Raw genomic sequence first — 22,527 nt, 5'->3', positions numbered from 1 at the left:
GCTCATGCATATGGTTGGCAAGTTGGTACTGGCCATTGGTAGGAAGTCCCAGTTCTTCCCTATGTGGACCCCTTTACAGAGTGCCTTGACTGTCCTCATGACATGGCGGTGAGCTTCCCACAGAGTGAGTGCTCAAAGAAAGAACAAGAAAGAAGCTGCAATGCCTTTTATGAACAAACCCTGGAAGTCAACCCTAGTTCCACAATGTTCTATTGGTTATACTGATCAGCTCTAATCAAGGTGCAAGGGACTACACTGGAGCATGTGTATTAGGAGGCAACAATCTCTGGGACCTTCTTGGGGGCTGGCTACCACAATTACACTTATAGTCCTTCTGCTCGGAGTGTTCTTCCCCAGATGTCAGCACAGGTCATTTTCTCACTTCTTCCAGGTCTCTGCTCAAGTTACTTTACTAGAGAGGCTTTCCCTAAATGTTCTCTCAGAATGGAACCCCTCTCACCATACTCTCTCTCCTCTTATGCTGTTTTATTTTTCCTTATTGCACTTAGAACATCTTACATGTTCAGTTCAGTCGCTCAGTTGTGTCCGACTCTTTGAGACCCCGTGAGCTGCAGCATGCCAGGCCTCCCTGTCCAACACCAACTCCTTTATAGGTAATTTGTAATGATTGCATGTAAATTTCATGTATGTAAAATACAAGCATCATGAAAGGCTTGCCATGATCTTTCCTGATACCCATGAGGAGCTCAATAAACAAATGAATGAGGCATGACATCACCTGACACTTCTGATACTTCACCCACAAAAAATCAGTAATTCCCTCTTTGGTGCCACCACCCTAGCTTGTAAATTTCCTAAAACTGGTGAATTTAGCTTTCTGAATGCCATTTTCTTGCTTTACATCCCTCCCAATCGACCTCCTGAGCCTTTCCTAGCTGCCCTGATCCTCTTAGTGCTCTGCCTCCTCTATCCAGACGTCCCCCTTCACTGGCTGCTTTCCCCTGACATTCACACAGTTGAGGCTTCCTTATTCTAGTTCTTACCTCCTAAAGGCCTACAGAAAAGGATTACAACTAAGAAGCATATATGCTCACAGTCCTCCTCCCATATCCATGGCAAATATTGCTATGAGATCAGACCACCTCCAACTCTATCTGGGCCAACGAGATAATGACACTTTGCCAGGAAGATAATTGATCTCTGTTGCTTAATGCACCATCAGTTCTAGTAGCAGGCACTGTAACAATGAAATCATAAAGATATTTGAATATGAGAGGGACAAATGAAACTACATAAATAATGTATACTAACCACCAAGCAATTATGTTAAGCAATTAATGTGGATTACCTGTAACATTTAATCTTCATGACCATCTACAAGGGAGTTACTAGTATACCCATTTTTAAAATGAGGAAACTGGGGCTCAGAGAGGTAAATAATTTATACAGGATCACTTAGCTAAGAGTTGGTATGAATTCAGGCCATCAGGTCTGGAGTCTGCTCTTAAAACATCTCGATATTGCCTTAAGGTCTTCAATAACCAACTGGCTCCATGGGATCTTAGGATTAAATGTCTAGTTGTCAGGCCTGAATGAGAGTCCCCAGGAAATTGTCTCTGTCTGAAATAGCCCCCAGAGAAACCTCACTCACCCTTAGAGATCCACTTTACTTCTAACCACCTCTATGAAGTTTTCGTTGATGTATTTATGCTAGCACTGCTTGAACTTCATACTATTATTTCACTTACCAACCTGGAGTGTCAGCCCACATTTTCTTGTAGGTCTTCTTTACTGCATCATGAGTGCATAAATTTCTCATTTCTTTATCCTCACAGTTTTACAAAGTATCTAGCCTATAATAAAGCCGATAAATAAATAAATATCATCCCTACTTCCATGATATACTTTCCATTTCTCAAAGTTAGGCTTAAGTTTTATATGCATGTATAACTGAGTCACTTTGCTGTACAGAAGAAATGAACACACACTGTAAATCAACTATAGTTCAATCATTTTTTTTTAAAAGATAAGCTATGTTATACATTTGTATAGCCTGGGTATTATGGTCTTTACATCAAAATGAAGAAGTTCAGTAAGTGATGGCTTCCCAGGAAATGCAGCACTGAAATCTTCTCTAGAAGCGAACTTCACGGAGAGTCATAGCCCAGAGCATGAGTGTGAGCATTTCAGTTCTGTCCTAGGAAGGTAATGAGACACTGAACTTAAATACCACTCAACATGGCATCCCCAGGCAGAGTTTCTCCTCTACTGAGCTTATAAATCCCCTGCCTCCAGCTTTCTAGTTGCTTTGATAAAAGGAGGTATAGAATAGCTCTCCTTGGGAGGTCACAGAACTGACACCACAGCAAGAAATCAACGTTAACTTCCACCAGCTCTTTCTAACAACAGGGCTCTGTTGAGCTCAGAAGTATTCACGGTCTTGCCAGTAGACCTGGACAGATATGGTAATGGAATGGGAAAGCTGTGAAGAGTGAGAGGTGCATTCTTTTAAAAAGTGGGAAAAGCTTCCAGACTTACTAAAAGAAAGTGGACTTAAAGCATAAATGAATAGGGAATTAGTGCCAAACTGCCCAGGATGGGGCATCAGAAGGCATGATATGGTGCCACCTATGTGGAAAAAAAAAATTCCATAATCTGGGGGACAAAGAAATGTGACCTTCACTAAGGCCATCCTCATTTCAGAACCTTGGTTTCTTCCCCATAAAATGTAGGGAATGGAGCATGTGAGGAAACATCCCAGTCTTAGTGAAGGTCTATAGAACGTGAAGTCAGGTCATTCAAGATGTCAGAGTATAATTCCTAGCACAGCCCTTACCCCACCCAGCTTGGCTATGGTCTGCATCTCTCTGCTCCAGGATGTATATATGACTCACCTCTGTATGTGGTCCTCATTGTACCTTGAATAGCACTTGCCCTAAGATAGGTGCTTAGTAAATGAATAATGAATTTCATTAGATTGAATTGAAATCAACTTTGAAACACTCTTTCCTATCAGAAACCCCACTGCATTGGGGTTGGACCAAAATATCTTTACAAACATAGGCTGGCTCTCAATCATGATGGGAAAAGACAGAGAGGGACCTGTTTTTCCAGAAATATAGTGAGAAATGGAGTATTAAGATTACCTAGCTTACTTAAGGTATCTCTCCAGTAAATGGTAGAACAAAATACAGTTCTGTCAAGCTTAGAAATCTGTAGTTTTCTACTATACAAGGGGGATAGTCTTCCATAGTCACAGAAAGTTCAGTGTTCTATGTATAAAGTCTATAGACACAATTTGAAAATCCCTAATACTTGAATGTCCCTAAAAATGAGTTCTCCATTAAAATATAGAAGGGCATTTGACAGTACTAAAATTATGATGGATAACAGAATTTTGGAATCCCAGATAACCTTATTGCCTGCCATCAATGTGAATAAAGTGGGCCAACCATATCCTTTATGCACATTCTACGCTTTCTCTAGTGTCCCTTATGATACAAAGAGGGAAACTGAATGGACAACCTCTGCCATAGCTATTTATCAGCAAAGATGTCAGCATAATGAACTGTGGATACTCTGTAGATTTTTCCGTAAGTGTAAAGCTCATCAGGATAATGGGGAGGCGGTGAAAGCTCTGTATTAGGACATGATGCGCAATTCTGGCTGTGGTAAGCAAAGACATGGTGTTGAGGGATGAGGATCCTAAAGTTTTAAGATCTGACATCCCTGTTAGCACTGAAATTTGACCTACAGCAATGATTTCCAACATTTTAAAAGTCATAGTGCCCTTTCTCACATAAAGTCTTAATGAAACCCCAATATATAAAAAAGATACAAGCAGACTTGATTGAAACTGGATGGGAATCGTGTGGCTCCACCTCCTCATTTGTTACCTCCTTTTTGAGATGGCTCAAGATATTTCACGGGAAACCTAGGGCTTCACAGAACTGCATGAAAATCCCTGACCCAAAAGACACGTCTCTCAAGTGACTTGTTTACGTATCAATGCCTAATTCTCTCTTGACATCATAAAATAAGAGGTGGTAATTTATTGTTTTGGTAAACAAATTGACATCAATATGGAAAAACATAATACTTAAGAATGGACTAAGCCTTTTCTACATATTGAAAAAGGACAATGTGAAATACTGCTCAAAAAAATTTTTTTAATCATTGCAAAGTGCCTAGGGATATTTTTCTTGTGGCCAACAGTCTAAAGGTCTAAGGGAGACACAACAATGTCAGCTTAACTGAAGCGTACACAGAGGACAGGCGAGACCCTTGGCGTCTAGCCATCTCTGTGCCCAGTATTCAACAGGAGGGCAGCATAGAAAGAAATCTAGTAAAGTGTTGACAGAATTAATCACCCTGCATTTTCCAGCTTTCTTTTACTTCCTGAGCTAAGAAATTAGAAGGCTCTGGCTGAATCAGCTACATAGTGACATTTCCCCAGAAGCACAGATTTCCTGGGGAAATAAAGCTAACGAAAGAACAGGCTAACTATGTTTGATTTCCTCAAAGCCCACTGCCTAATTTTATATGAATTGTCTGATTTCTTTTAGACCTTAAGTCCATGGCCCAGTGACACTGCATTTCTCAGAGAAGACAGAGAAAATCACCTGTGAATAAACTGAAAAGTTAAAGTACTGATGTCTTGCACATGGATGGCACTTACCTAATGTCAAAGCCCTTCCGCAGATTACTTCAATGCATAGTAATAAATACCTACCACTTATTCAAGTCTGTCTCTAATCCGTATCATGATAGGTGAGTTAGATATTATCCCTCAATTTTACAGAAGTGGAGACTGAGCCAAAGCAAGAATAAATGACTTGCCCACAAATGGCAGACTTCCATTTTGAATTCAGGACTTTCGGACATCTGATCCCCGAATCTGATTGCCTCTCCAGGCTCTCTTTCAATCCCAGTCCTTCTCAGGCATGATGCAGTATTACAAAATCACCTCAAGAGCTACAGATGGGGTCCTAGCCAAGACAAATTCTCTTCAAACATGAGCGTGGAGAAGTGTGTTGATCTTCAGAACTCAGAGTAGACAGAAGGTATCATCCTTTCTCAGGGATGGGGAGACTAGCCAGTTTAAGCTTTCCAGGTGTTCGGGGAAGATTGTGGTCTCTGTAAGCATGACGGATTTTGTCTGTTATTCTAAAGGCAACAGGGAAACACTGAATCTTCTGTAATATTTTACAGTAGTGGGAATCAAAGGTCCAGAAAGGCTTAGCATCTTGTCCAACACCCCTAGTTTCAACCCTGGCCTCAGTATATGATTCATGTTCCCTGTAGCATCCAGTTTCAACTGGTCAGAAATGCATAATCTCAGGCCCAGGCTCATTGAATCAGAAAATAGTTTGAACAAGATCCCCAGGTGACTCATAGGTGCATCAAAGCTTGAGAAGCACTGCTCTGAAGTATGTATACTTTCCCGAATGCTGGGCCTCTGCCTGCAGTCAAATGTTTGTATATTTGGGCTTCCTGCAAGTCAAGGAGGCAAATGGAAAGTGAGAAGGAATATGTGGTTTCATTTAGGGGTGGTTATGTCAACGCCCTCCCCTACAGGCTCCTTCCCCCCAAGCAAACAATTATCAGCTCCTGGGCAGGTGGAGTCCAAGGCCCCTGACTGACCCATTCATCAATCACCACCTCAAGGCACCCAGGAGAAAGAGGTCCTGGTAGATGAGCGCTCAGCACTGAGAAAGACTGAGGTCCCTGGTCGCTGATAAGATGGGCACGTGGAGTTGGGATGAGGAAGGTCGGGACTAAGGAACATTAGGCATTCACCCCGCTGCTCTGATTGGTAATTAAGTGACTCGTCTACTGGCGGACAGTCCTGCATGTTCCCCCAGGCATCTGTTAGTTCTTCGAAAACCACTACTGACAAAATGAGGTTTGCCCTTGGTACACAGATAATGACTGAGCTTGACAGGTGTGGCGCGATTAGAAAATTTCTACATGAAGCTCATTCTGCTAGCCATTCCACAGTAAACAGACTCATTAGAACTTGCAGGTCCCTGGAGGCAAAGCATGTTTGACATTATTAATTGGCTTTTCTGTATAAGGAGTCAAATAGATGAAAAGGTTTATCAAGCTGAAATAATTAATTTTGCCTGAATTCGCTGACAGTTCATTTCTCCTGTAAAAGACCATTTTAAGGTCCCCCCCCTTTTTTTTTTGCAAATTTCAAAGTTCAAAAGACATAATAGTGGCAAAAGTGAAGCTTTTTAGTAAATTATAATTAAAGGGAATTTAATTAACTTAGACCTGGGGAAGGGGAAATAAAGGAATTGCTATCTGTGTCTATACAGAGGTCTAGATGGTTGAACATCTCATGACTTAATAATGCATAAATTTTAATCTAATCAAAGTATTATAAAAGAGGTAATTATATGTTTAAAAATTACCAGGCTCCAATAGTGGGATTTTTAAACACTTAATACTTACCCAGTTTCTGGTTAGCAAAGTTATAATTGTTGTTCTCAGATTCTGCTTATTTAAAGAAGGGGGTTACAGGCAAGAGGTTAATTGAATAAATCATTGTAAGAACCCATGTTGAAACTATGATGAACTACAAAGTTTGCATTCCCTGGCTGCAAAAGATTTTTTTTCTTCCCTTTTTTTCTCTGTGTCTTTCTGTGTCTCTAAAAATAGCAAATTATTTCCATTCCTTTATATGTGCTCCTGAATGCTCCCACACCCACTCTTTGCCCCACAAAGCCAAAATCCAGTTCACATAAGATTCTGCAAAACTTTCATCTCCAATGTGATTTTGTAGTTTCAGTGTGAGACTTCTTAGTCTTAAGCAATAGATGATAAGATGCCAAGAATTGGTGAAAAGAATCATGATATCTCCAAGTGGTCATTAAACAGTAGGGTTTTGATTTCTGTAAAGGTCAATGTGTCTGGACATTTCACTGATTAGACTGAGTTCTTAGGAATATCTGAAAGAGTATAGCTGTTTTGCAGCCAAGAAGTGTCTTGCCACATAAGCCCACATACTCAGTTTGTAGTTGAAAGATGATTCGATATTCCCTAAAACAGTCTGACCCTGATGAAATAAAAACTGGTCAGGGAGGAGAACTAGGCAGAGGAGTTATGGAGAGTGGTTCTTCCATATCTAGTGGTATGTATTAGACCAGTTCCTCGGGCTGTTACCTCCTTCCATCATAGACTCAGCTCAGGCAGCCTGAATATCTTCACCCAACTCACCCCTCCTCCTATTCTATCCCATGATGACTGACCTCCTAAAAATCTAATGGCAATGTTGGTTATTTTCAGCTTGTCATTGACATTTTTATAAACAGAAATACCTGTTGGCTATCTTCATTAAATACCAGGGCATTTATGGAGTCTCTCTGTTTGCTCTTCAACCTCAATTGGAGGCAAGAGCTTGGTTACCTGAGACTCACTATTACCTTTCTTCAAGCAGTGTCCTTAAAAAAGTGATCACATTCAAGTGAAAATTAACACGGAAAGATTCTCATCCTGTTGCATCATTTTGAAAAATACAAGAACTCTTCTACCTTTTGCCAAAATGTCCTTAGGTACACTCTTCAAATGAGGAAGGAGAGACAAAGGGCACACATAGTGGCCACTTTACACATATCATCTCAGTTCTCAGAACAACCAAGTGATATTGTCCCCATATTAAAGATAAGACAGTTGAGGCTCAGAGATAGGGGGGAAAAAGCTCCTTAAGGTCACACATTTCAGAAACAAAGCTGGTCTGCTTGACTTCAAGACCCATGTAATTTCCATTAGAAAGGAGTAACCCAAAAAGTTACAGACATCAGATTCCCAAACTGTAAACACTTGTAACATTTACCCGAGAGTTAACATTTGGGGTAAGAAATGTCATAACCCAAAAAGCAAATATCTATTTCCTTGCTCAGAAGAATACTCACAAAGATGTATTAAAAAACTGGGAAACTTAAGACCTTCCAGTCCAACAGTCACAAACTTATTGTTGATCATATTTCCCACTCCTGCTTCCTTATATTAGTTCCCTAATTAACCATATATTAATGTCCAGGGGCCATTGTGATTGAATAGAGGGCTGGACATGAGTGGGGCGGGAAGAGGGAGGAGGTTTTTGTGCAAAGATTCAGGGCTTGTGCTGCTATCACTCACCAGCATGTTTTCTTCTGAAGTCAATACGTTGTTTCATTTCAAACATGCTTAAAGAAAACACAAATTGATTTATTTACAATTCTGAACTACTTATCAAACACTAATGATCAGTGCCTAGTAAAACACATGCTGAAAATATGCCATGCAATGCTTAGTCATTCTGCTAATGTAACTAATGTTTTTCCACTGTGCCTCTCATTCTACTCTCTCATCCTTTGCCTCTTTTTATTTCTTTCTATAATTCTTCCTGGTAAGAGTTAGAAACCCAGAAGGGATCTATGTTAGTGTGGTCAGTTCCAAAGACTCCAGAGAAAGCCCAAATCTACCCAACACCTCCTTTTCATTCATTAACCCACCAGGGGCCAAGACTAATTAGATCAGCCTGCTCATTTTGAGCCGATAATTGATTTAAATAGGTTGCTCATTTAAAGTAGAAGAAAAGACTGCTAAACATTTGGTGCTGGGATTTTTTTTTTTTTCTCCTTCCCTGCAACTTTCAATTGCTTGTGCAATGTAGCATAAAATGTAGAGGTCTCCCTTTTCTTTTCTCTCTTTTTTTAAAGGGGCCATAAAATTAATTACAATAAGTAGGCAACGGGCAGGGGCAGGGGGTTAACTGATGGCTCTAATGAGCTGCGGAGCTTTGGGAAAGCTGGACCACTCATGCTGTTTGTTGGCTGCAAGGGGCCGTGGCTTCCAACAGGAGCATAGCGTAAAGAGGTCCTTTGGACTGATTCTGTCTTCATGGCAACCAAAGTAGCTTTGCTAAGCTTCAAACAAAAGGAGCCTTCCTTTCAGAAGGTGGGGACATTCTGGAATTGTTTCCTTACCATTAAGCAAGAAGAGACCTTCAAAAGGCCATTCCGTGATACACTCCCACCCCCAATCTCCTGTTTTTTACACAATTTGTGAGTGGGAAAGTTAGAGGCAAACTTGGACCTACTCTATATTCTGAAGACCTTTCCTTTCTCAAAGGGTCTTTCATGACCTGTCCTGTACCATATTGATTTATTTCAAATGTGAATCAAAAATGTTTAGACTAGGCTCCTCTTGGAAACTAAATCGCCCTGTTAGTTTATACTATTCGGCTGACTATATCCCTTTGACACAATGAAAAGAGCTTTTGTCTGCAGCCTGGAGGGCAAGAGGTGGAAGCCACACTTGTAATTTGTTCTGTAAATTTTATTTTGCAGTGTTTTCTATCACAGGAAGAAGGGAGTGCTCAACCTGGTGAGGGGAACTGACGAGTGCTGCAAAATCTTTAAAGGTAAATAAAATTATTGGAAATAGAAAAGTTACCCCCCAAACAGCACCATGCTATATTTCAGATGTTCCTAAGTTCCTATTTTACAAAAGCAACATGATCCACATAAGAAGCACATGGGCTTTGAAGGCAGAGCGACAAACCTGGGTTTCTACCCTGATTCAGTCACTTCTGTGCTCTGTGTAAGTCATTTGTTCTCTCTAATAATCTCTTTATCTTTAAAATGAAGACACTAAAGTCTATTTTGGAGGCATATCCTAAGGGTTAGAGATAATGTCAGAGCCTAGCATAGGGCCTAGCTTTAATAAGCACTCATAGATACACATTATATATACTAATGCAAAACTGGCTTCCTAAAAACCAGGGAGGGTCATTCAGCCTTGTTTTGTTGTCTGAGGCCAGGCAGTTCAGAAGAAAGTGTTGTATTGCACACAGGGCCAGCCTCGAGGGTATACAACCTGCACAGTGACACAGGGCCTGACACTCAGAAGGATCCCACTGTTGCTGTCTTGAAATGCTTAATTTTTGAACAGAGGACCCTGCATTTCCATTTTGCACTGGGTCCTGCAAATTATGTGGCCCATCCTGATGGCACATTCCTCTTGGCTAACGCTGTCTCTGCCAATCTTGGTCTCTTGAAGAGTCTCCTTATATGAGGTCATGTCTGTGTTGGTGGTGCACTGCTTTCACACTTATAAATCACATTCTTTCTGCCTCTTCCACAAATTAGAACCAGAGGTGTAGCTTCTCCATTCCTTTGGGCCCAGGGCCTGACTGCCATGAAAAACTATTCAAGAGCACATGCTAGTGGCCGCAGGTCAGAACGGCACCTTTGCAGTCCCATCGCTGACCCACTGAGAGAGCTCCTGTCTCTTAGAGGATGGAAGCCTGAGTCAATGGATGACAATGAGGACTGAGCATCCCTTTGTTAATTCAGCATTCTTGTGGCAGATCATTTTCACTGTTAATGACATACGAGTTGAGTCCCAGGTAATTTTTTTCAAAGCAACCAGTTGTGAAATATCTTGAGAAAACACTGCCAATTTCCAATCCTAATGACAGAGACACTGAAGGTAAAGAAGATGAATATTTATGGGATACCTGATTGCCTAAATGAGTTCCCTAAGGTATGAATAATTGAATGTATGCTAATTAATTGGGAAAAGCCAGTAGGTAACTCTTTTTTATTTACATTAGCCTCATTTTATTTCATTTCTTAGAACTATTACAGTTCCCAGTTATTTCCTGTGCTTCAGTAAAGTTGAGTGTCATTGAGGGAATTTTTAATAGACATCATGAGTCTTGACTTCAATAAATGTATAAGCTAAGGTAGAATATGTAATGATAGTTCTTAGGACATAGTTACTTGGGTTTTCCTAACAAAAGCTATTTGTTCATTGGTGCCTCATGCTAGCTAGTTTTTTACATATGTCTCCTGACTTAATCCTTATACTAATCCTATAAGGTTAGAAATTGTACAATTGTCTCCATTTTACAGGTGTGGAAACTGAGATAACAGTTACGTGAGCTGCTCATGGCTATGTGACTATAAGTATTAGAGCACAAATTCAAATTTAGCCTGCTTCAAAGTCAAAAGTCCTTCCAGAAAGGGAACACAGACTTTCACCTGGAACAGAAGGTTTGGAAAACACAAGCCTTTCCTTACCATATTGTAAACATGATCCATGAAGACTTCACCCTAATGTCTGATATTGTTCTCAAAGAGCCACTAAAGTCAAACCAGTCAAAGTGACTAATTTTTTATTAGAGTCTAGACTTTTAAAATAGTTTTTATTTTAAAACAGTTTTAGGTTTATTTTAAAAAATACACAGAAGGTGCAAACAGATATCTTATGCCCCTCTCTTTCCACATCCAGGTTTTTCTATTACGATGTTGCATTCCTGTGGTATATCTAATTGATGAGCCACTACTGATATACTATTATTAAGTAAAGTCCATAGAGTTCACTTTTGCCTTGTACTTTCTGTGGGTTTTGACAAATGCATGTCCTATATCCACCATTATGATGTCATATGGAATAGTTATACGGCTTTTGCTCCACCTGTTCATTACTCCACCCACTTTCCCACCATCCCCCCATCTGAAACCCTGGCAATGACTGATCTTTTTACTGTCTCTGTAATTTTGCCTTTTCCAGAATGACAGTTGGAATCATACACATATAGTCTTCTCCAGCTGTCTTTTTTCACTTAGCAAAATGCATTTGCTTCCTCCATGTTTTTCCATGGCTTGATAGCTCATTTCTTTTTATTGCTCAATAATATTCCATTGTATGGATTATCATAGATTATTTATCTATTCACCTATCAAAGCACATCTTGGTTGCTTCCAAGCTTTGGCAATTATGAATAAAGTTGCTATAAACATTCATATACATGTTTTTCTGTGGACATAAGTTTTCACTTCATTTGAATAAATACCTGGGAGCCTGCTCGCTAGATCCTGCAATAATACTATGTTTAGTTTTGTTAAAAATTGTCAAACTGTCTTCCAAAATGACTTCACCATTTTGCATTCTCGCCAGCAATAAATGAGAGTTTCTTTGCTCTGCATCTTTCACCAGCATTTCCTGTTGTCTTTGTTTCAGATTTTAGCATTCGAATGGGCATGTAGTAGTATCTCATTGTTGTTTTGATCAACCATTTGTTCTTATTCAATTAGGAGTAAGCAGCTGTCTCCCAAGTAGGATGTGTATATCCTATCATTTGCACAAGATAATGCATTGAAATATGCAGAGAAAAATGGCAACCACATTTTTTTCATTCATTATGTGAAACTTTATATTCTTTGCATATATTCTTAATGTATATAATATTTTATTAGCATATAAATTCTGTATATTAATATTTTATAAATTAAAAATTCTTATATTGTTAAGATTCATGTCTTCTCATTTTTTTTTAAATTGGCAGAAGTGTTCTATTAAAAGAGGACCCCACTGCCATAGAAAACCCTGGATTTCAAAGACATCAAAGACAGAGACCTAATTTCTCTCTCAAAAAGTGAACCTTGATTTCCATTCAATATTGTATTTGATGTTTAAAAATTCTGAAGTTTATCTATGCTATTTTGTACTGGATACATCTACTAGTGTGACAAATTAGGTGTTTTCCCAGAGTAGCAGTTGTCTGAATTCATCTGCAGGAAGGATACATACAGGTGTGTTTTCAGAATATTGTCAGAGTGGTCTTAGCTTTTCAAAGCAGTTTCTCCTATACTATTTTGTTAGGGGAAGCACACTGACTGAAATTGCCCTGGCCAGGCACCATAGTAACCATTTGCATGAGTTATTTTACAACAGGAGGTCCTGGTAAGGAACACAGAACTAATAAGCCACCACCAACCAGAAGAGTTGGGGAAAGGTCAAAAGGAGACACCACATGTCCGACCACCTCCCAGAATCCTTCTCTCTGGCATCCATCTTGGCTGAACAAGGCATGTACCACCAGGAAGGACTGAGTCAGAATGATTGGCTAAGGACAATCCGGAAACTAGTCCCATCACCATAAAACCTGCAAGCCATGTGGCAGAGCTGTTCTCCTGGGTTCCCTTACCCTACTGCTCTCCACCTGGCTGCCCGATACCAATAAAATCTCTTGCTTTGTCAGCACATGTGTCTCCTCAGACAATTTATTTCCAAATGTTACACAAGAGCCCAGTTTCAGGCCCAGGAAGGGTTCCCTCTTCCTGCAACAATTTCACCTCACATATTAACAGAATGACTACCACTGTTTTATCGATAGTTTCCTTTTCAAAACTCATTTTTTTAAAAAAAGGACCAGTGTGAACTGATAATCCTTATAGAATGAGTTTTATTGTTAATCCCATTTTATAGATGAGGCAACTGAAGCGTAGAAAATTTAAATAACCTGCCAAAAGCACCCAATTTGTAATTGGCAGAACCATGATTCACACTCAGGTGTAAATGCCAGAGTGCAAGCTCTTACTCATTAGAGTATTTTGCCTAAAAACATCTATGTGCCTTATGAGGAGGCTTGTGTCTACATAATTTAGAGAAAAACTTGATCAGTTTAGCAAAAGGAAAACCAAATTGTGGACTTCACCATCTGTATAGATCTTTGTTTTCAAGCGCAAATACATGGTTTTTTCAAAAGCAATATGTATGCAGGGCAGACACTGGCAAAAATTTTAATCTCTACACATCTTGTGTGTTTGATGGGAAATACTCAATATCTTCTGTATATACAGAGAAAATCTAAACCAAAGAGATCATATTAGTAAAAAATATCACTTTTCACATCATGAAGGCAGTATGAGAACCTGTTAAAAAAAAATACCAAGGAACAAGTTGATACAGCCAGTAGAGGAAGAACTCTAAGTTTGGAAATTATTAATGGGCCTGATCCTTCAAAATGAGATACTGGAAAACACTATCTTCAGTATGACAATTGGACTCCAGAACACTTTAAGAAAAAAGATCAAAAATATTAGGTAGGGTTTTCCTCCTATTGACTAAAATGATGCACAATTTGAGAGTCGTCAGTTAAGTTTTATTTGGGGCAAAATGAGGATTGAAGTCGGGGAGGCTGTACGCCATATAGCTCTGAAAGAGTGCTCCAAAGAGAGAGTGGGAGGAAGGTCAATACATAAGACTTTGGTAAAGGCGAAGTTCAATACCATTGAGCACTCATTTTACAAAAGGTTTTTTGCTAGTCATGAGGATCTGATGTCCTCATACAGGGATTTAGTACTTTTATACAAATGAGGAGATGCAAGGATTGAGATCATAAAATCTGATCATAAAATCATCCAACTATCTAAAGACCTGTCCCACCAGATTCTCTGGAGTACAGAATGCCTCACTCCACCCTGAACTCCCTCAGGGGGTGTTGAAGGTCAACAGCTGCAACAGCACAGGGTTCAGTTTCCAGAGGGTTCTTCTGCAGAGGCAGATGGCAAATGATCTTGTTCAATCACTGGCAATGCTCTTGGTAAGTGCCAATTTGTAGTTGATGCTCCCTTCTTTCTTTCTTCTCTCCCTCTCTCCCTCCCTTCTTTCTGAAATAAAACAGGATATTGAGGATTTCATTGAGAACCACTGGTTGAGAATAACAGCTCTAAAGAAAGTTTAGGAGGAAAGTAGTTTCATAAAATACAACAGAACCTTTATTCAGCTGAACTGGCCAGAATTTTAGAGTTAGAACCACTCTTGAAACCTCAATGAAGCATGATGATTATGTGGCTGTCAGTCTTTGATATAGCATTCAACAATCTAGTACCTTCTAGTATTCTCTCCTTTCTGTAGTCTCCCTAGAGATCTGCTGGTGAGACCTTCAGAATATGAGGGAAGTGATGGTTTGATTGCCTAGGCTTGGACACAACAGACATTGAAGCTTCTGATTTGCTCTCTTAGATTTTTTCTCTGAGAGAAGTCAGTCACCACGCTGTTATGAGACTCAGGATGTCCTCTGAAATGACCCGCATGGAAAGGAACTGAGAACTCCTACCAAAAGACAGTACCAACTTGTTAGCCACATGAGTGAGCCACCTTGGAAGAGGATCTGCCAGTCAGTCAATCAGTCAGTCAGTTCAGTCGCTCAGTCGTGTCCTACTCTTTACCACCCCATGAATCGCAGCATGTCAGGCCTACCTGTCCATCACCAACTTCTGGAGTTTACCCAAACTCATGTCCATCGAGTTGGTGATGCCATCCAAACATCTCATCCTCTGTCATACCCTTCTCCTCCTGCCCCCAGTCCTTCCCAGCATTAGGGTCTTTTCCAATGAGTCAACTCTTTGCATGAGGTGGCCAAAGTATTGGAGTTTCAGCTTCAACACCAGTCCTTCGAAAGAACACCCAGGACTGATCTCCTTTAGGATGGAATTGTTGGATCTCCTTGCAATTCAAGGGACTCTCAAGAGTCTTTTCCAACACCACAGTTCAAAAGCATCAATTCTTTGGAGCTCAGCTTTCTTTATAATCCAATGCTCACATCCATACATGACCACTGGAAAAACCATAGCCTTGACTTGATGAACCTTTGTTGGCAAACTAATGTCTCTGCTTTTTAATATGCTATCTAGATTGGTCATAATTTTCCTTCCAAAGAGTAAGCGTCTTTTAATTTCATGGCTGCAATCACCATCTGCAGTGAATTTGGAGCCCAAAAAAATAAAGTCGGACACTGTTTCCACTGTTTCCACATCTATTTCCCATGAAAGGATGGGACTGGATGCCATGCTCTTAGTTTTCTGAATGTTGAGCTTTAAGCCAACTTTTTCATTCTCCTCTTTCACTTTCATCAAGAGGCTTTTTAGTTCCTCTTCAGTTTCTGCCCTAAGGGTGGTGTCATCTGCATACCTGAGGTTATGGATATTTCTCCCAGTAATCTTGATTCCAGCTTGTGTTTCTTTCAGCCCAGCGTTTCTCCTGATGTACTCTGCATATAAGTTAAATAAGCAGGGTGACAATATACAGCCTTGACGTACTCCTTTTCCTCTTTGGAATCAGTCTGCTGTTCCATGTCCAGTTCTAGCTATTGCTTCCTGATCTGCATACAGGTTTCTCAAGAGGCAGGTCAGGTGGTCTGGTATTCCCATCTCTTGAAGGATTTTCCACAGTTTATTGTGATCCACACAGTCAAAGGCTTTGGCATAGTCAATAAAGCAGGAATAGAGGTTTTTCTGGAAGTCTCTTGCTTTTTCGATGATCCAGCAGATGTTGGCAATTTGATCTCTGGTTCCTCTGCCTTTTCTAAAACCAGCTTGAACATCTGGAAGTTCACGGTTCACGTATTGCTGAAGCCTGGCTTGGAGAATTTTGAGCATTACTTTACTAGCATGTGAGATGAGTGCAATTGTGGGGTAGTTTGAACATTCTTTGGCATTGCCTTTCTTTGGGATTGGAATGAAAACTGACCTTTTCCAGTCCTGTGGCCACTGCTGAGTTTTCCAGATTTGCTGGCATATTGAGTGCAGCACTTTCACAGCATCATCTTTCAGGATTTGAAATAGCTCAACTGGAATTCTATCACCTCCACTAGCTTTGTTCATAATGATGCTTCCTAAGGCCCACTTGACTTCACATTCCAGGATGTCTGACTCTAGGTGAGTGATCTCACCATCATGATTATCTGAGTCGTGAAGATCTCTTTTGTACAGTTCTTCCGTGTATTCTTGCCACCTTTTCTTAATATCTTCTGCTTCTGTTAAGTCCATGCCATTTCTGTCCTTTATCGAGCCCATCTTTGCATGAAATGTTCCCTTGGTATCTCTAATTTTCTGGAAGAGATCTCTAGTCTTTCCCATTCTGTTGTTTTCCTCTATTTCTTTTCATTGATCACGGAGGAAGGCTTTCTTATCTCTTCTTGCTATCCTTTGGAATTCTGCATTCAAACGGGAATATCTTTCCTTTTCTCCTTTGCTTTACACTTCTCTTCTTTTCACAGCTATTTGTAAAGCCTCCTCAGACAGCCATTTTGCTTTTTGCATTTCTTTCCCATGGGGATGGTCTTGATCCCTGTCTCCTGTACAATGTTACAAACCTCCTTTCATAGTTCATCAGGCACTCTGTCTATCAGATCTAGTCTCTTAGGTCTATTTCTCACTTTCACCTGTATAATCATAAGGGATTTGATTTAGGTCATATTTGAATGGTCTAGTGGTTTTCCCTACTTTCTTCAATTTAAGTCTGAATTTGGCAATAAGGAGTTCATGATCTGAGCCACAGTCCTCTCCCAGTCTTGTTTTTGCTGACTGTACAGAGCTTCTCCATCTTTGGCTGCAAAGAATATAATCAATCTCACTTTGGTGTTGACCATCTGGTGAGGTCCATGTGTAGAGTCTTTTCTCTTGTGTTGTTGGAAGAGGGTGTTTGCTATGACCAGTGCGTTCTCTTGGCAAAGCTCTATTAGCCTTTGCCCTGCTTCATTCTGTACTCCAAGGCCAAATTTGCCTATTTCTCCAGGTGTTTCTTGACTTCCTACTTTTGTATTCCAGTCCCCTATAATGAAAAGGACATCTTTTTTGGGTATTAGTTCTATAAGGTCTTGTAGGTCTTCATAGATTCATTCAACTTCAGCTTCTTCGGCATTACTGGTCGGGGCATAGACTTGGATTACTTTGATATTGAATGGTTTGCCTTGGAAACGAACAGAGATCATTCTGTTGTTTTTGAGATTGCATCGAAGTATTGCATTTTGGACTCTTCTGTTGACCATGATGGCTACTCCATTTCTTCTAAGGGATTCCTGCCCATAGTAGTAGATATAATGGTCATCTGAGTTAAATTCACCCATTCCAGTCCATCTTAGTTTGCTGATTCCTAGAATGTTGACATTCACTCTTGCCATCTCCTGTTTGACCACTTCCAATTTGCCTTGATTCATGGACCTAACATTCCAGGTTCCTACGCAATATTGCTCTTTACAGCATCGGACTTTGCTTCTATCACCAGTCACATCCACAACTGGGTACTGTTTTTGCTTTGGCTCCATTCCTTCATTCTTTCTGGAGTTATTTCTCTACTGATCTCCAGTAGCATATTGGGCACCTACTAACCTGGGGAGTTCCTCTTTCAGTATCCTATCATTTTGCCTTTTCATACTGTTCATGGGGTTCTCAAGGCTAGAATACTGAAGTGGTTTGCCATGCCCTTCTCCGGTGGACCACATTCTGTCAGACCTCTCCACCATGACCCATCCGTCTTGGGTGGCCCCACATGGCATGGCTTAGTTCCATTGAGTTAGATAAGGCTGTGGTCCGTGTGATCAGATTGGCTAGTTTTCCGTGATTATGGTTTCAGTGTGTCTGCCCGCTGATGCCCTCTCACAACGCCTACCATCTTACTTGGGTTTCTCTTACCTTGGACGTGGGGTATCTCTTCACCACTGCTCCAGCAAAGCACAGCCACTGCTCCTTACCTTGGACGTGGGGTATCTCCTCACGGCAGCCCCTCCTGACCTTGAACATGGAGTACGTCTTCTTTGCTGCTCCTGCGCCCACCCAGACGCTGCTTCTTGGACGTTGGATAGCTCCTCTCGGCTGCTGCCCCTGACCTCCGACGTGGGGTAGCTCGTCTCGGCCGCCACCCCTGACCTCAGACATGGGGTAGCTCCTCTTGGCTGCCAGCCACAGTCAAACCTTCAGATAACTGCAGCCCCAGCTGCCACCTAACTGTGACTTCATGGAGATCCCTAGTATAGCCTAGTCATGCTTCTCCTGTATATCTATCCCACAGAAACTAAGAAATAACAACAATTGATTTTTTACGTTACTTAAGTACTAGGGTGATTTTTTATGCAGCATTAGTTAACTGATTCTGTCAGGAAGCCTGGATATTTGGCCAGAAATACAAAGGAACTGAGGCTACTACTGAGTTGAAAGAATGCAGGTTGCGAAGAAGAATACTCTTTGATGGGAGACTTAAGATATGTGGAGCTTTGACCTGAGAGCAAAAGTGTGAAGTAAAGGATGTCCTGAAGGCTGCAGATGAAACCAACTGGGTCAAAAACCACATGTCAGCACCAAATCAAAACTAAAAAATGCCTGAACTAAAAAGTAAGTGACGAAATTAATGCAAAACAAATGAATTTTTTTTTCAAATACTCCTTTAAACATGGTCAGTTATCAAATTAGTGAAAAGAGAGAAAAAGAAAGAAAAGAAATAGAACATTCTTAGGAATATTTTACTTTTATCAACTAAGCATTTTTCCAAGTCTGTGTTCTTTAGATAACAGTAATAGTAATAAAACTATTAAATTAGTTCAAAGACCAAAAATTTCTAAGGTAGAGAAGATGCAAGGTTAACTGAAAATGTTAGAATGAAATAGATACATCTATTGGGCAAGGGATACAGATTGTAGTGTCTTTCATCTCCCCTGTGGGACGTAGCATGTCCCAAAGATGGCTTGCCGGCATGAGATACCTAGATATAAAGCCAGACTTGACATAAACACTTTCTCCCAGGTGTGACCAGAAGGGATGTTAGGTGAAGCCACCTATTCAAGTAATAGCAGCCACAACAAAAATAATAATACTAAGTAGCATTTATTTAATGCTTACTATGTACACAAGCCCTGTTCCAATCCCTTTATGAGTATAAATTCATTATTCATTTAATTAACTTAATAACCTAAACATCTGTCAGTCTGCTGTTACAGCTTCCTTCCTTTGAAGTCTGATGCATTTCTATGTCTAAAAATATCCCTTTCGGCAAAGGGTTCCATTAATTACCACTATTCACATGCCTACTGTGTGCCAGGAATTGTACTTTATGTTTTACAACAACATCACCGTATGCAATCATGTAGGTTATGCAGATATATGTGGTCCAAACTCATATTAGCATATCTCATCCTTTTAAAAACCTATGTCAGAATTATTATCTTTATTTTACAGAATAGTAAGCCTTGACTTAGAAAGATGAACTCACTTAATATGGCCTCAGAGCATATAAATGGCAGAAATAGAATTTAATACCCAGAATTTGTAACCCCAAAATATATGCCCTTTCCTCTCTAGCATGCAGATTTAACAAGAAAAAGACAAATCATAAGAGTCTCATTTTAAACAAAGGCTAGTTTCTAAAGTTAGCTACAAAAATGAAAACTTCTTTTAATCTCAGTTAGATTCATGAAAATATATTAAATTGTCTCATAAGTAATGTGGCATTTTCATATGACCATTCTTCCTCCCAGCTCTCCTACAAAAAAAATCTTGGTGACTTAAACCAACAACAATTTTTGTTTACTTATGATTCTGCAGTTTGGTTAGGATGTGGGGAAGGCTAATATGTAGTGTTGCTGCTGCTGCTGCTGCTGCTGCTGCTAAGTCGCTTCAGTCATGTCCGACTCTGTGCGACCCCATAGACGGCAGCCCACCAGGCTCCGCTGTCCCTGGGATTCTCCAGGCAAGAATACCGGAGTGGGTTGCCATTTCCTTCTCCAATGCATGAAAGGGAAAAGTGAAAGTGAAGTCGCTCAGTCGTCTGACTCTTAGCGACACCATGGACTGTAGCCTACCAGGCTCCTCCATCCATGGGATTTTCCAGGCAAGAGTACTGGAGTGGGGTGCCATTGCCTTCTCCGAATATGTAGTGTTAGTTGGGCTCAATTGGGTGACTTTTTGCTGATGCAGTATAGATTGGTATTATGCATGAGATTGCACTTTGCTGAAGCTAAGCTGGGGAGTCTTAGTGTTCCACTATATAGCCTGTATTTCCTTGTGGTCTATCGTATTCAGTGACTTAACCTAAGATTCTTTACATGATGGCTGAATTAGAGGTTGAAAGTAGGAGATAGAAGATCTTTTAAGATCTTGGCTTGGTAGTCCAAGAGCAACATTTCAACAGTATTCTAATGATCCAAGCAAGTTTAAAAGCCATCCCTGATCAAGGGAGGGGGAAACACACCACAACTCTACAAATAAGAATTAGTATATATGTTCAAGAAAGAAAGAATTTATTTTTGACCATTTTTGAAAAAGATCTACCACACTATGAAAGTGAAAGTATTAGTCACTCAGTAGTGTCCCAATCTTTGCAACCCCATGGAGCCCACCAGGCTCCTCCATCCATGGGATTATTCAGGCAAGAATACCGAAGTGGGTTGCCATTACCTTCTCTAGGAGATTGCCCCAGCCCAGGGATCAAACCTGGGTGTCCTGCATTGCAGATAGATTTTTTACCATTTGAGCCACCAGGGAAGCACCTGTACCATACTATGCATGTATTCTCAGTAGCTAAGTCATGTCTGACTCTTTGCAATCTCATGGAGCCCACCAGGCTCCTCTGTCCATGGAATTTTCCAGGAAAGAACACTGGAATAAGTTGCCATTTCCTTCTCCAAGGGATCTTCCTGACTAAGGGATCAAATCTGCCCCTCCTGCATCTCCTGCAATGGCAGATGGATTCTTGACCACTGCCACCTCTAATAAACCTCTAATAAAAGCTTTCATGTCTACCACATTTGAAATACATGTACTCCTCTTTCAAAAATTTCATTCCATTATGGTAACAGCTTGAAGTTCAAATCTCATCACTTGCCTCAAATCTGCATGTGTATGAGGCTCCTTTGTGCAACACTCTTGGTCTGGAAATCTGTAGGCTAAAACAATGTTATCTGCCCTCAAATGTTCAACATAAAATGGTAAGACATGGATTGAATAACTGTACTAGAAGCTTTCATTCAAAATAGGAAAAATGAAGTGATATCAGCAAAATAACAAACTAGGAACTTCCAAGCCCTTGTTTTCCCCATGAAAATATTTTAAGTAGATGAATAAAGTAAGATAAAACAGAACTGACTGAACAAATATACAAGCTTTAGAAAAGAGTGAAAAATCTACAGCAACCAAAAGAGTATCCAAATAAAAATCCACATTCAAAATGGCAGGAAATTTTGTGACATAGTTATTCAAACTTTCCCTACCCTTTTTATCTATGGTGTGGTCTTGATCTAAAGCAAACAGTGACATAATTTCCAATTTTCACCCTTGGACTGGAAGGAGCAGAGTAGCTGATACTCACAATGTTCTAGCCTGTCTGGGGGCTGCCTAAAAAACTGTTCTTTGTCTTGTCTGACTCAGATCTTGGATGAGAAAGATCAGCAGCTGCTATTTGTGAAAGTTATGGGGTGAAGGGGGGTACTGCAGACCCACATATACCTAAGCAAGAGACTGTGTATGGAAACATACAGTAATCATGTAAAGTCCCAAGGAGAATCTAGATAAGAATGTTTGGGAAATTAAAGCATTCAAAAGCAGATGTGTGTAAAGGGAATATAGAAAGTCACATATAACCTAGGCAAGATGCATGCTCAGAAAAGACCTGAGAAGAATTTCAGATTGCACTTCAAGTTTATACCTACGCATAGGGCATGCCCAGCTACTCAATGAATGACTTTTCAGGCACAGAACCAGTCTGCAGATGCTATTTTTACAGATGCCCAGTTTTCGACAAAAATTACATTACAAGGCATACAGCAAAATGAAAAGTCAGAAAACAAAGTTAATTGGTAAATACCATCCATGAAGAAGCACAGACATCAGACTTACTGGACAAATACATTGAAAGAACAGTTTTAAATATGTTCAGAGAGTTAAAGAAAAGATGAACAAGAAAAACTAATGAACTCAGTAAAAAATAAAATGAACACAATGAGAATATCAACAAAGA

At 40.1% G+C, this 22,527-nt stretch overlaps 2 long non-coding RNA genes across 3 annotated transcripts; one reads left to right on the top strand and one right to left on the bottom strand.

Moving 5' to 3' along the window:
* Positions 1 to 1,962: 1,962 nt before the first annotated feature.
* LOC145540957 (uncharacterized) lies at positions 1,963 to 10,212 on the bottom strand. Its single transcript, XR_014078668.1, has 2 exons — positions 8,107 to 10,212; positions 1,963 to 5,454 (listed from the first exon to the last, which is right to left on the bottom strand). It is a non-coding gene; the product is annotated as an uncharacterized LOC145540957 (long non-coding RNA).
* Positions 8,910 to 13,002, top strand: LOC145540956 (uncharacterized). Of its 2 annotated transcripts, XR_014078667.1 has the most exons (4): positions 8,910 to 9,014; positions 9,300 to 9,552; positions 10,869 to 11,009; positions 12,305 to 13,002. It is a non-coding gene; the product is annotated as an uncharacterized LOC145540956 (long non-coding RNA). The 2 variants fall into 2 exon arrangements; XR_014078666.1 differs by lacking the exon at positions 12,305 to 13,002 and having other exon boundaries at positions 8,916 to 9,014; positions 9,300 to 9,373; positions 10,869 to 11,951.
* The last annotated feature ends 9,525 nt before the right edge of the window (positions 13,003 to 22,527 follow it).

This window comes from Giraffa tippelskirchi, chromosome 3 (assembly GCF_054371585.1).
Source record: "Giraffa tippelskirchi isolate mGirTip1 chromosome 3, T2T-mGirTip1v1.2.pri, whole genome shotgun sequence".
NCBI lineage: Eukaryota > Metazoa > Chordata > Mammalia > Artiodactyla > Giraffidae > Giraffa > Giraffa tippelskirchi.
This window is presented reverse-complemented; position numbering and strand designations above follow the sequence as displayed.